The sequence below is a fragment of the Mesocricetus auratus genome, unplaced genomic scaffold (assembly GCF_017639785.1).
Source record: "Mesocricetus auratus isolate SY011 unplaced genomic scaffold, BCM_Maur_2.0 Super-Scaffold_100010, whole genome shotgun sequence".
Taxonomy (NCBI): domain Eukaryota; kingdom Metazoa; phylum Chordata; class Mammalia; order Rodentia; family Cricetidae; genus Mesocricetus; species Mesocricetus auratus.
The window spans coordinates 59,634,160-59,646,619 of NW_024429194.1; the positions used below are offsets into that span (position 1 = coordinate 59,634,160).

General features: G+C 42.5%; 1 long non-coding RNA gene across 1 annotated transcript; it reads right to left on the bottom strand.

Moving 5' to 3' along the window:
• Window positions 1–2,820: 2,820 nt before the first annotated feature.
• On the bottom strand, window positions 2,821–9,374 carry LOC121142839. Its single transcript, XR_005879949.1, has 3 exons — window positions 9,302–9,374; window positions 4,534–4,626; window positions 2,821–2,905 (listed from the first exon to the last, which is right to left on the bottom strand). It is a non-coding gene; the product is annotated as an uncharacterized LOC121142839 (long non-coding RNA).
• Window positions 9,375–12,460: the final 3,086 nt, after the last annotated feature.

Genomic DNA, 12,460 nt, shown 5'->3' on the forward strand with positions numbered 1-12,460 from the left:
TGCTCCCAGGCCGAAGGGGAAGTGGGTTTCTGCTCAAGGTCTGGTGTCCCCACAACCCAGGACCAGGATGATGTCCAGGCCCAAGCTGTTGCCAAAGGCCATCTCTAGGTCTGTGGTCCTGTTGCAACTGGGGTCTGTGTCAGTATCTATGGCCCCATGTTACCATAGGGGCCATAGGAGCCATGCATGTTGAAGTCTGAGGTCTCTACTGAGCTGGCCTCATAAATCAATGGCCATGGCATAGCTGGCCCTGCCACTCACTGGGCACTGCATTAGAAGACCTGGTCAAGGCCATCATGAGAGCTGCCCTCCACTATTCAGGAGAGATGGCCCCACCCCTTATCACCAATGTGGGAGAGCTGGCCCCAATGTCATGGGGGGTGGGAGAGCTGGCTCTTGCACTCTGAGGGGGACAGTCCCAGTAGTCTGGACTGACCAGCATTGCTACCACCCAGGACCACATTCTGGGCTCTGGGTTGGCCTACCCTAATATCTACCCTATCTATGAGCTGCCAGAACAGCTCATGTGACTGGTCCTGCTGAATCTCCATGACTCAGGTATCTGAGAGGAGTTTTGGTGAGGGTCTGGTGATGATGGGGTGTCAGAGGCGAGAGGCTTTGAACAAGACAATGACTCATTGCAATGAACATTTGTGGGTGGGGTGTTTGGACAATGGGGTAAACTGTGTGACCACTGCAGCTCCCATTGCCATTAAGATGAATGAAGAGATGTTGGAAGGGTAGGGAAGATGAAGTTCACTTTGTTTTTAATTAATTATTTTTCTGGTTTTTTTTTGTGGGACACACTGCAGGGGTGAGAGCTGATATGGGGGGACTGAAAGGTGAGCAGGATTGGGATACATGATGAAATTCCCAAAGAATCAATAAAGATGTATGTTATATACAAAAAAAGAAAGCATAAGGACCTGAGTTCAGTCTTCAAAATCCATATAATCAAAGGCCAAACATCATTGTGTGTGTTTGCAATCCCAGTGCTGGGGAACACGCCCATTCCTGAGGTGTCATGGCAAGCCAGTATAGCCTTTTTGGCGAGTACAAGGCCAATGAGAGAAAAATAGTGAACAGCACTGGAGGAAAAACACCTGGTGTTGTTTCTTACCTCCACATGTACATAAACATTCACCAAGGCAAACACATCCTCCTGCACACACATGAACACAAACACATACATAGAAAATGTATGTGTCCACTAACCACTCTAGTGTCCATTAACTACACTTCAGATCAACAGCCTTTAATGGAAACTACCTCATCCATATCTCATCCAGACCTCCACCATTAGAATTTTGGAACAAATCCTAGATACACCATGTGGTTTGTAAATATTTTTACTATGTATCTGCATAAGGGCTTTTAAGATGACCACAATGTCACTGTCACATCTATAAATAACAACCAGATTACAGTAGTGATACATTTAAAATAAAATGTATGCTTCAAAAGACTGCTTGCCCCTTTTGGTGATACTAATCAGGACTGTAATCTTGAGTTTAGTTTCTAGTCACAAATGAAAGGGAAGAAAGAACTGAGTGATTAGGTGCAGTGTGATGGCTATTCTTGGTTGTCAACTTGACTACATTTGGAGCTAACTAAACCCAAGTGGTTGGGTACACCTATGAGACATTTTCCTCAATTAAACCTTTAGAAATGGGAAGTCCCACTTTTAATCTGGATCTTCTGAGCTGGGAAGATACACTTTTATCTGGGCCATACCTTCAGATGGCAGTCTATGTAATGAACATGGAAGAAGGAAGCTTGCTGCTCTCTTTGGATGCTTGCTCTTACCCTTGCTGGTAAGTTCATTCCTTCACTGGCATTAGAACCTAAGTTCTTTGGGATAGCAGTGCATACTGAAGACCAGCTGAAAAATCCAGCCTCAGGGAGCAGGCAACTACTGGATTCCTCTGTTGGTGAACAGCCATTGTTGGACTAGCTGGACCACAGCCTCTAAGCCATTCTAACAAAATCCAGTTTCTAGACATAGATTATAGAAAGATAGAGAGATATATTCATTCTATCCATTCTGTTCCACTTACTAGTGCATGCATGATGCAAAATTGCCAAAAAGTGAGCCAAAATATTACAAAAAATTAAAAGCAAATTTAGTCAGAGAAATCACATTCCAATTTTTATAAAGTAAAGGAAAAAAGTTCATATCATCTTAGTTACCTACCTCATTTTTTTTCTTATAGCTTTTGACTGCTAGTTTTAATTATCACCTTGACACAATCTAGAATCACAGGGTGGGGGAGTCTCAGTGGGAAATTTTCTAGATAAGGTTAGTTCCTGGAATTGTCTTGAACACATTTGTTGATATGGGAAAACCCAGACCACTATGGGTGGCAGCATTCTCTAGGACTAGGTCCTGGACTGAATAAAATGGGGAGAGTGAGCAGACACTGGCAATCACACCTGCATGTGTTTATCATTCTTGGCTGTGGGTGTGATGTGACCAGATGCTTCAATTTTCTGCTACCTTGATTTCCTAACAGTTCTGGACTATTACCTGGAAGTGTGAGTCAAACCCTTCTTTCCCTAATTGCTGTTGTCAGAGAGTTTTATCACCACAGCTGCAAAGGAAACCAAGAAGCATCTATGCCATTAGTTAGAGTAAACATATATTCTGCTGAGTCTAGTCTTAATAGAAGACTATAACCTTTGTATTTCTCAGTTTGTGATTTACACATTTGATGGGCAAAAGCCTCATCCACAGCCCACTCTCCCATACTGCAGCTTTCTCCCTTGTCTGTTCTCCATCACTCAAGTTCCCTGAGTTCCATACACCACAGGAGGCTTTCACATTGTGACATAGACTCTGGCTTTGTTACTGGTATCACCACAGGGAGGTGTTCACACTGAGCAGATGGATCTCTGGAAGCTATTTCTACACCAGGATAAAATAAGAAGTGAATGTCAGTCACTTAAATACATAGATAGCCCATTAATCCCATTGAGAATACATTCTCAGCTCCTCCTAATCCCAGAAATGCTTGCAGCCTCTACAGTCTCATTGGATTTGAAGGCAGATTGAAAGGGTAGGTCAAAGAGGAAAGAAATAATGCTTTTAGCTACACTGGAAATATATTACAAATCTTCGGGGCCACAATGCCCCATCTTTTTTTTTTTTTTAGCATTTATAGTATATGTACTATACATGTGCTCATGTAATATAAGTTTATATTAAAACACAAATATGTATAACACTTGTTTATCAATATCCATATTGGAGCACGAATTATAAGTGGTCTTAATAATAAAACCCAGAGTCAGCTATCAGGATGAAACTGAAGTAGACATGCAGAGCAGTTCAGCTACTAGAGAGTTCTTACCTCTACCAGTGTGTGGTGATATCCTGCTTATTATACAAGTAAAGCCTGCCTAAAGGTCAGAGAATGGAGCTTGTCAGCAGCTAACCATAGAGGTCTGGAGGTCTGTACAGACAGTCAAGAAGGAGATGGCTGGGTAGAGAGAAGATATAAGAGGGCAGAAACAGGAACTTGCACTCCTGACTGCTGAGTGCTCTAAGGAGGTAAAGTGTGGCTGGGGCTTGCTCCTTCTCTCTGTTCTCTGAGCATTTTCCTCTATATCTGACTCCAGGTTTTTATTATTTAGACCAATTAACAACTCCATTTACATTTTAACAACTCCACATGGCCTGAACATGGCGCTCAGACTGGCCCTGAGAATGCCACTACCTGCTGTGGCCTCACTCAGTCAAGTGGGCCATGCCCAACTCCCTGCTCCTCCCCTCCACCCAGCACCAGCAGCTTACACTATCCCTAGAACCCTTTTCTTTTAATTCAGTGCTTTGAGTCAGCTTTTATTTAGACCAAGGGGACATTCCCCCAGACCGCACGATTTCCCAGAGCCAGCACAGGCATTATGACCAGCCCATAGCTTCAGCCCGCCACACATGGCTTCAGCCCACTGCGTTGTGATCAAGTGATTGGCCATCAACACATGCAGGTTGTTCCATTTTCCCTTTCTCTTTAACAAAAACCTATTTGGTTTGGTTTGAGGTTTTGCTTAGAATTCAAAGGTTGGACAACATTGGGACAAGTTTGACAGGAACTTCCCTGTTCTCGGACTTGCTTTGGCAGTACGCCTTCGACATCTGCCGGCCAAATATCATCATTGCAACTCAAAATTAAGACCATAAGAGGCAAGGATGACCTTCTGAGTATTTAATTTGAGGTAAATTATTGGATATATTTGCACTTTAAGCTTTTAATAAATTAATTAATAAAAATGTTATTTATTCTTTGTTAACTACTGCTATAACAATGGTAGATAATATTATCATCCAGGAATTTAAAAATCTTTGCTTCTACTATGGATGGAATTTTAGGTTTTTGTTTTTTTGAGACAAGAGTTTCTCTGTGTAGCTTTGTAGACCAGGCTGGCCTCAAACTCACAGAGATCCACCTGCCTCTGTCTCCTGAGGGATTAAAGGCGTGTGCCACCACCACCAGGGCCCCATGGATGGAATTTTAAAAGAGGTATACAACCTACCTGGGACATAAACACTCTTAGCCATAATTGCTGTTATCTTGATAATCCATATCATATCCTTGAAATGGTTTGATGATAGATCTAAATGAGGAACTTATAGAAATGATACAGATTTTAAAAACTGGTAATGAGAGTTTAGCAAAAAGGGTTCATACAATTAAAAATGACAATCATAATTTGACAAACTGAATTCAAAAGTCGAACATGGCAATGAACTCTTAACAAAAACTTTATTCCATGTCTAAGAATAATTGCAAGCTTGAAGACAGAATATTGTTTTTGGAAGGCAATATGTATGCCATCCCTAAGAATGTGAATATTAAATCTCTGGAATCATGTAAATGATGAGAACAAGAAACTGACTGATATAACAAAATCATTGGAATTCCATTTTTACATCCCAAGTAGTTCAAATGCTCCAAGAAACAATGGTAAATAGATTACAGGCTATAGAAGACCTTAAAACTGAGACACTAGGAGTTAAGGTTCAAACTAAAGAGAATAAAAAAGATTTAATATTTCCAGTACCTTTCAGCATCTGAGATGACTTACCAAAGGTTGTTATCATCATCACCTACTATGGTCTATCTTGTTACTATTACTCAAAAGCAAGCAAATAATGGACGCCCAGATGGACATAGAGAATGCAAATTGGAGCATATACTGGTGGATATGAGGTATTAAGCAAGCAGTAGTTTCTTATGGTATACATTCTTCACCATATATGAGGCAGTTAGTAAAAGCGTGAGCTACAAGAAATAGACTGGCTTCAGTTAGTCTCAGAAGTTCTAGAACTTGGTCCATAGCTGCAGTGGAAGTCATATTGGAGGGGAGAGACCAAGGCTCTTGAACATCAAGGCAGAAGGTTATGGGGCTTCCCAAGATCAAATTCTTGGTCAGGACTGTTATGATGATGCAGATACTCAAGCCACATACAATGAGCACATCTTATCCCTATGTCGTGCAGCAGCCTTGAATGCTTGGAACAAGATTCAAGAACCAGGGGAAAGAATTTTGTCATATACTAATGTTATACATGGCCCAAAAGAGCCCATTAGTGACTTTTTGCAAAGGTTGACTAAAGCTGTACAAATAGGGGTAGCAGATCCAGAAGCTAAATGAGTACTCATTGAATCTCTAGCTTTTGAAAATGCTAATTTAGAATTGTACTTGGGCCCTTAAAGATCAGATCAGCATCAATGGATGAATAGATCCTGCACATAGCCCGTGTTGAGTCTTTTGACTATAACACTGAGGCTTGGATAAGAAAAGCAATCTCCAAAGGTATGAGGAGACATCAAAATACTAAATGTTTTAATTGTGGTAGAATAGACCATCTGAAAAGAAACTGTAGATAGAGCATTCCTAGAAATAATGCTTCTTCTGGGAATAACCCAAATAGAAGACCCCCAACCTTTCACATTATGTAGAAGATGCAGCAAAGGCCACCATTGGATCAACAAATGTAGATGGACAAGAAACAAAAAAGACAACCCTTCTCCATTGGAAAACTCCTCGAGAGGTCTCTTGAAGACTCCTCTGTCAAAACTGGCCCAGTGATTCCCAGTCACTGTGGAGGACAATCCTCCCCAGAACAATCAGAAAATCCATTGCCTATTGTAAAAAATCATATTATACTGGATAATAGAATAGCTTTGGAAGGTGAATCAAAAATTCAAGGAGTAAACAGAAAACATATTTTGGCAGACTTCTATAAATGACCAAAGACCAAAACTAAGAGTACAGATAAATAATGTTATACTCAAAGGATTACTGGGCATGAGTGTGGTTGTCACCATTATCACTCCAGAATCTTGGCATTCAAGTTGGCCTCTTCAGGAGGTAGATGTTCAATTCTTATGGATTGGAACCCTATCTCAGGTAAAACAAAGCACAAGATGGGTTCAATCTATAGGGCCAGAAGGACAAAGAGGAATGCTGAGGCCATATGTTGCTAATATAGCAGTAAATCTATGGGGTCATGATCTGTTGCAGCTAAGAAATACCCAAATTAGCATTCCTCCATTATCAAAAATGAACCATAAGCCAACTCATGTTCATGAAAAAAATGTTATAAGACACTAAGGATGTAAGGCATGGCTATGCCTTGCTCCTTCTCTCTAATATCTCAGCATTTTCTTCTACATCTGACTCCAGATTTTTTATTTAATAGCCCAATTAAGAACTCCATTCACACCAATGCTGACAAAATGGGCAATCTTGCCTCTATGAATCCTCAGACTGCATCTCACACTGAATTCTTAGACTGCATCTTCAGACTGCCTTATATTCTCTGCCCAACCATATTTCTTCCTGTCTTCACCCCCCTACTGTTGAGATTAAAGGTGTAAGCCATCACTGCCTGACTGTTTCTCTTTGAGACTTTATCAATCTAGTGTAGCCCAGGGTGGCCTTGAACTCACAGAGACCTGTCTGCCTCTGCCATCTGAGTGCTGGGGCTAAAGGTGTTTGCAACCAGTTCCTGGCCTCTACAGCTAACTACTGGCATAGTTTCTTATCTTCAGGAAAGCTTTATGTGTTAGGTTACAAACAAAATATCACTACACCACACATTAGCAACAAATATTTATTCAAGGTTTCCCAGGGGTCAGACCTCATCCTGAATAATAAACCTAACAAAAATTAGTAAGTGTAATCTCAAGTTAGGAAACTCACAGTGAAGTGCAATCTAGAGTTAGCAAAGCCAGTGATAGGTTGAAGAAGAAAATGTTCTGAAAAGCTTCTCTCTCTCTCTCTCTCTCTCTCTCTCTCTCTCTCTCTCTCTCTCTCTCTCTCTCTCTCACACACACACACACGCACACACACACTCAAAAATTAATTACCAGAAGTGGATATGAATAACATCTACCCCTTCATCTTAAGGTATGATAACTATCCAAAATATTTCACCACAGTCCATCCAGGACAATTAATGAGTTTACTGGGCTTGCACACAGCATGGATGAGAGCTTATAAGCATGGGCAACTCCAAAACAGCCAAACTGGAAAATCTTCACCTATAGTGGATGATGCATAATCACACAGATGAAACCCCCTTCCCCAAGTCATCCCTAAGTCTATGTACTATAGCACCTTTCTGAGACTCTGAGATCACAATTTAATTAGAGCAAGATTTCATACAGATGTCTGAGAGGAACCTGATAACTGATGGTGTGGAACACTCCTTCTGAAAGGGAAAGGGAATGTCAACAGTACACTAGCCTGATGGGCTCTCAAAAGTAGGCACTGCTGATCCCATAAAGATGATGGCAGTTTTCCAAAAGGATAGTACCTTACAACTTACAACTCGCTCTCTCTCTCCCTCCCTCCCTCCCTCCCTCCCTCCCTCCCTCCCTCCCTCCCTCCCTCCCTCCCTCCCCCCCCCTCTCTATCTCGGACACAGCATATATAAGCCTAGCCCCATTTCAATACATTCATCTTGTATCTATGCTAAAACCACAAATCTTTGGCCTAGCACATCTATATAGAATAAAACATTTAAAGTGAATGGTTGTAAAAAGCTCTGAATCAAGTCATCTGATGATCCATATGGCTTCTTTGACAAACACAAGACTGAAGAGAGCTGACTGGCTCATACATACATGGCTCTCCTTTGCAAATATTAAAATAGTGACATATGTGGCTGGTGTAGCTATAGGCCATTGACAGTGAAGATGTTCAGGTTTTAAGGTAATTAGTGAACTTGGATATGCATAGGGAGGAGAATGTAGTTTTCAGGATGTATCCTCCTGCAACAGCTAGTGTTAGCCTGAGGATTTCTACTTCTTACCATATCCCCAAAGCTCTTGACCTATTACTTTGAAGAGGGAGAACTAAGTATATGCTATTTTGCTCTGCAGGTGTTTAAGTGATACATTTTTAAATTACAGTATCTGTATCAAATAGTTTTTCTCTCTGGCTTTGGCTTTGAATGATTGCTACTTAAGGGGAGGGGAACAATGAAAATGTATGTTATTAGGTTCCTTCAAAATAGATTTCCCTGTTACAGTTTACATCATCACACCCACTGAAAATGAGAATGTCTGAATGGCATCCTTAGAGAGAATGAATCAATCTCCTCGATGCCTAAAGCAACCAACACTAGAGGTTCCACCACCAAGTTTCCAGACTGCCCTGAGATTTGGAAGATATATACAGCTGTGAAGCTTTGATTTACATCTCAACAGATTTCTGGGTTATGAGCCTGAAGGAGAAAATGGGATCTTCCATGGAGGAAAGTAGGCTGATATTTTCAAGAATCCCGGATGCCAAGAGTAGGCCATGAAGACGGGGGCCCCATTTCGGTCCCATGCTTTGTTTCAGGAACAGTGGGGACAGAAGAGCCCACAACCCTCTTCCTGTTGACTAAATGGCTGCCTCTCCCCACCCTGTCCATCCACCTCACCCCCAGAAAGCAGGGGACACAGAGCCTCCTGCGCTAATCTCAGGCCTCTGAGCCTGACTTTACAGGGCTGTGGTCCTCATGACTGAGCCAACATTCGCGTGGCGGGGATCCCGCGGCTCAGGCGGGCGGCCTGTGCCCCTCAAGGCTTCTCACAGTGACAGCTGGAAGAAAGTCCGGGTGTCTTCGCACTCCAGCACAGACCCTTTAAGAACCTGGCTCCAGCCCGGCAGTGGTGGCACACTCGGGAGGCAGAGGCAGGCGGATCTCTGTGAGCTCACGACCAACTAGGGCTACAGAGTGAGTTCCAGGACAGCCTCCAAAGCCACAGAGAAACCCGTATTGAAAAACCAACCAAATAAACACCTGGCTCCGGGACAAAATCCTCAGCCCCAGCGCAGACTCCACCCCTGCGCGGCAGTCCGAGCAACTCTCCTTTCTAGCGCTTACGTTGTGGCACGTGATTGGCTGGGCATCTGTGCCTACATGCGATTGGACACTGCCGACCTGGCACCGCCCCCTCCCCGCCTCAGGCCCGCGGCGGCCCGGTGTCCTCGCGCCGCCGGTCCTCGAGCTTCCTGGCCGTTTGCCTCTTCCTCCTTCGTCCTCCAGCTCGGGTCCATGGCCACCGCCGCGACTGAGGAGCCCTTCCCTTTCCACGGTCTTCTGCCGAAAAAAGAGACCGGGGCCGCTTCCTTCCTGTGCCGCTACCCGGAGTATGACGGGCGCGGGGTCCTCGTCGCCGTCCTGGACACCGGGGTCGATCCCGGGGCTCCGAGGGCCGTGACCGGGAGGCCCGAGCTGAGACCAAGCAGGGGACGGCCCGAACCCCGTTCCCGCTCCGGTCCACACAAAAGCGGCGTGGTCGGCGTGGCTGCCCCGGATCGGGGCCGCGGGGAAGCCCTGCTGGTCATCCGGGCCCCACATCTCAGGGTCTTCGCCGGATCTCTCCCGGCGAGGATTTTACAGTTTTTAGCCCTGGGGCGCGGGGGGGGGGGGTGACACCGATGGGGCAGCAGCCACCTGTAGGGATGTTGTGTAGTTATTGGTTTTGGCAGGACCAGCAAAGCGGGGTTCCCAGAAGACAACGCGGTCCGCTCTTGGAATGGTTTCTTCTGATATTTTTGTAGTTTTAAGTTATCTGCTGTTTGTTTAGTATCCTAGAATTCTCTCGGGTTATTCATAAGGCACAACCAATTAGTTAGAGATGAACTTCTCAGACCTTATGAAAATACGCTTTTTAAATGCCTCAAAACATAAGAGAACATACTTTAGCTATGTTTTCCCCACATGACTTCATTTTTCCTTCATGTGAGTTAGCAGTCTTTAGCTAACTGAAAAGTGATGTTAGGAGAAAAAGGCCTTCGAGTAAAATTAATTTCATTTTTAAACTAAACTAGCCCCTTACTAAAACCTACTGATAAATGCGACCCACCCATTGTTGAAGAACTTCCCCAACTAACTTTTTATGTCCTCTTTGGTCCTGTGTCTGTGTATCAGAGAGATGCATTAGATTACATAGATAATATATTAAACCTGTCCCCACAAAAGAGGATGCTTAATCATTTCTTTATTCCTAGTCCTTGGGTTTCCTCCTGTCTTTAGTCCTTTCATTGTGCTGCCTGATAGTTGGGATAAATGACTGATAGTAAGATAATTGGAATTAGGAATTAGTCAAGGGATAGGAAGGAAGCCTGTGACCACTCTATGGATCTCCTTGGGAGTCCTGATTCTGAGGGTTTGTTGCTTCTTTTCTTCTCTGGAGCACATATATGGTGTTCTGTCTGGGGGAGCCTCTGATTACAAGTTCAAGTAAGGAGTTCCCTCCTTGTGACTACGATTGTTATTTTATTAATAATGTGCATCCACCGTTCAACACATAAAAGTATTTTTAATGTGCTCATTCACTAAAATATTAATAATCATATATACATATAATTAGTAGAATATTAGACTTAGTAACTGTCTTTTACTTAGATTTAGTTTCTGCAAGCTTAACTTTGTGTTCTGGTATTTTGTGACACATTCTTAATCTCTCACTGTCTTGCATTATTATCTCTACTCATCTGTTACCTCATCTGATGATAAGCTTTCTAAAAGCGGGGATCCTTGAAATTGATCATGCTTGTGGAATAGAAGTTACTGAGTAGTAATCACATACTTAAATGTACATTTTCAGTATTTCCCTTGGAATTTCTAGTAAATACATTTTTCTTTGTTTAGTGAACCATTGTTTTTGATGGCTAGCAAACTACCCCTCTTGTACAAATGCTTAATGAATGGATTCTACCTATACCAGTTCCTGCTCCATAAGAGATACAGTGGAGAAATAAGTAACTTGTATTCCTGACACTTAGGGGAAACTGTAGGCAGTATCTCTTTGTTTAGCTAGCATATCCCTGGATATATCATTTTCCTGTCTCAAGCTTATTACCGTGGCTTTCCCCATAATTCCATTTCCCAGGCCCGCCAGCCCTCACCCATGCACCTCTCTTCCCCACAGATGGACAGCATGCTTCCACTATTACCAGTTGAATTTCCTTCTCATCCCAAACCTCTACTGCACCATTCTCATATGGTTTTGTCTTTTTTTCCAGCCCTAAATTCTGTTGTCTTTTAGAGAGACTTTGAGCACTTCTAAGTAAAACTTAGAGAAATAATACATGGTAAATAAACCACTAGATCCCATTTGGCTTTTGCTCTTAGTTTTTCAAGGCAACATGACAAAGTTTGATGTGTGATCCACCAGCTGTACCTTCTGAGTCCTATCAAGAAAAAGATGTGTCTTTTTCCTCTAAGAGTCTCTTCTTCCTTAAATATATGTTAAATACAAAACTTTGCAGAGTAAATACTTTGTGTTAGGGAAAAGATTCATGATGGTCAAAAAAATTCAGTAATAATGGCCATTAACCCTGGTCTTGAAGATTTATGAATTTTCAAGGTGGAAGAAAAGTCTGAAGACTTTGAACATGTTTCATTCTTGACATTTGTTATTTTCTTCTTTCTCTCTTTGAAAACTTTGTGTTTCCATGCCCAATTCCTGTTGGTGTGTGTATATATAAATATATGTATATGTGCGTGTATATACACATAAATACATTTTTAATTAGTGTATATTTTCATTGTACAAACTGATGGGTTTCCTTTTGGCACTTTTAGACCTGTATATCTCAAAAGACAATAAAGAGTGAGAAAATGAATTAGACCGCTCTCAAAAGAAGGAGACAGGGCTTGTGAGGTGGCTCATGGGTAAAGGTGCCTACTGCCAATCCTTGCAACTTAAGTTGAATTGCCATTACCTCACATGGTGGAAAGAGAGAACCAACTCCTGCAAGTTGTCCCCGATTTCTTCTCACACTCTGTGGCATGCTTACACACAGATGTACTCACAAAATAAATACTTTATTTTTTTGGTTTTTCGATGTAGGGTTTCTCTAGTGTTTTGGAGCCTGTCCTGGAACTTACTCTGTAGACCAGGCTGGCCTCGAACTCACAGAGATCCACCTGCCTCTGCCTCCCAAGTTC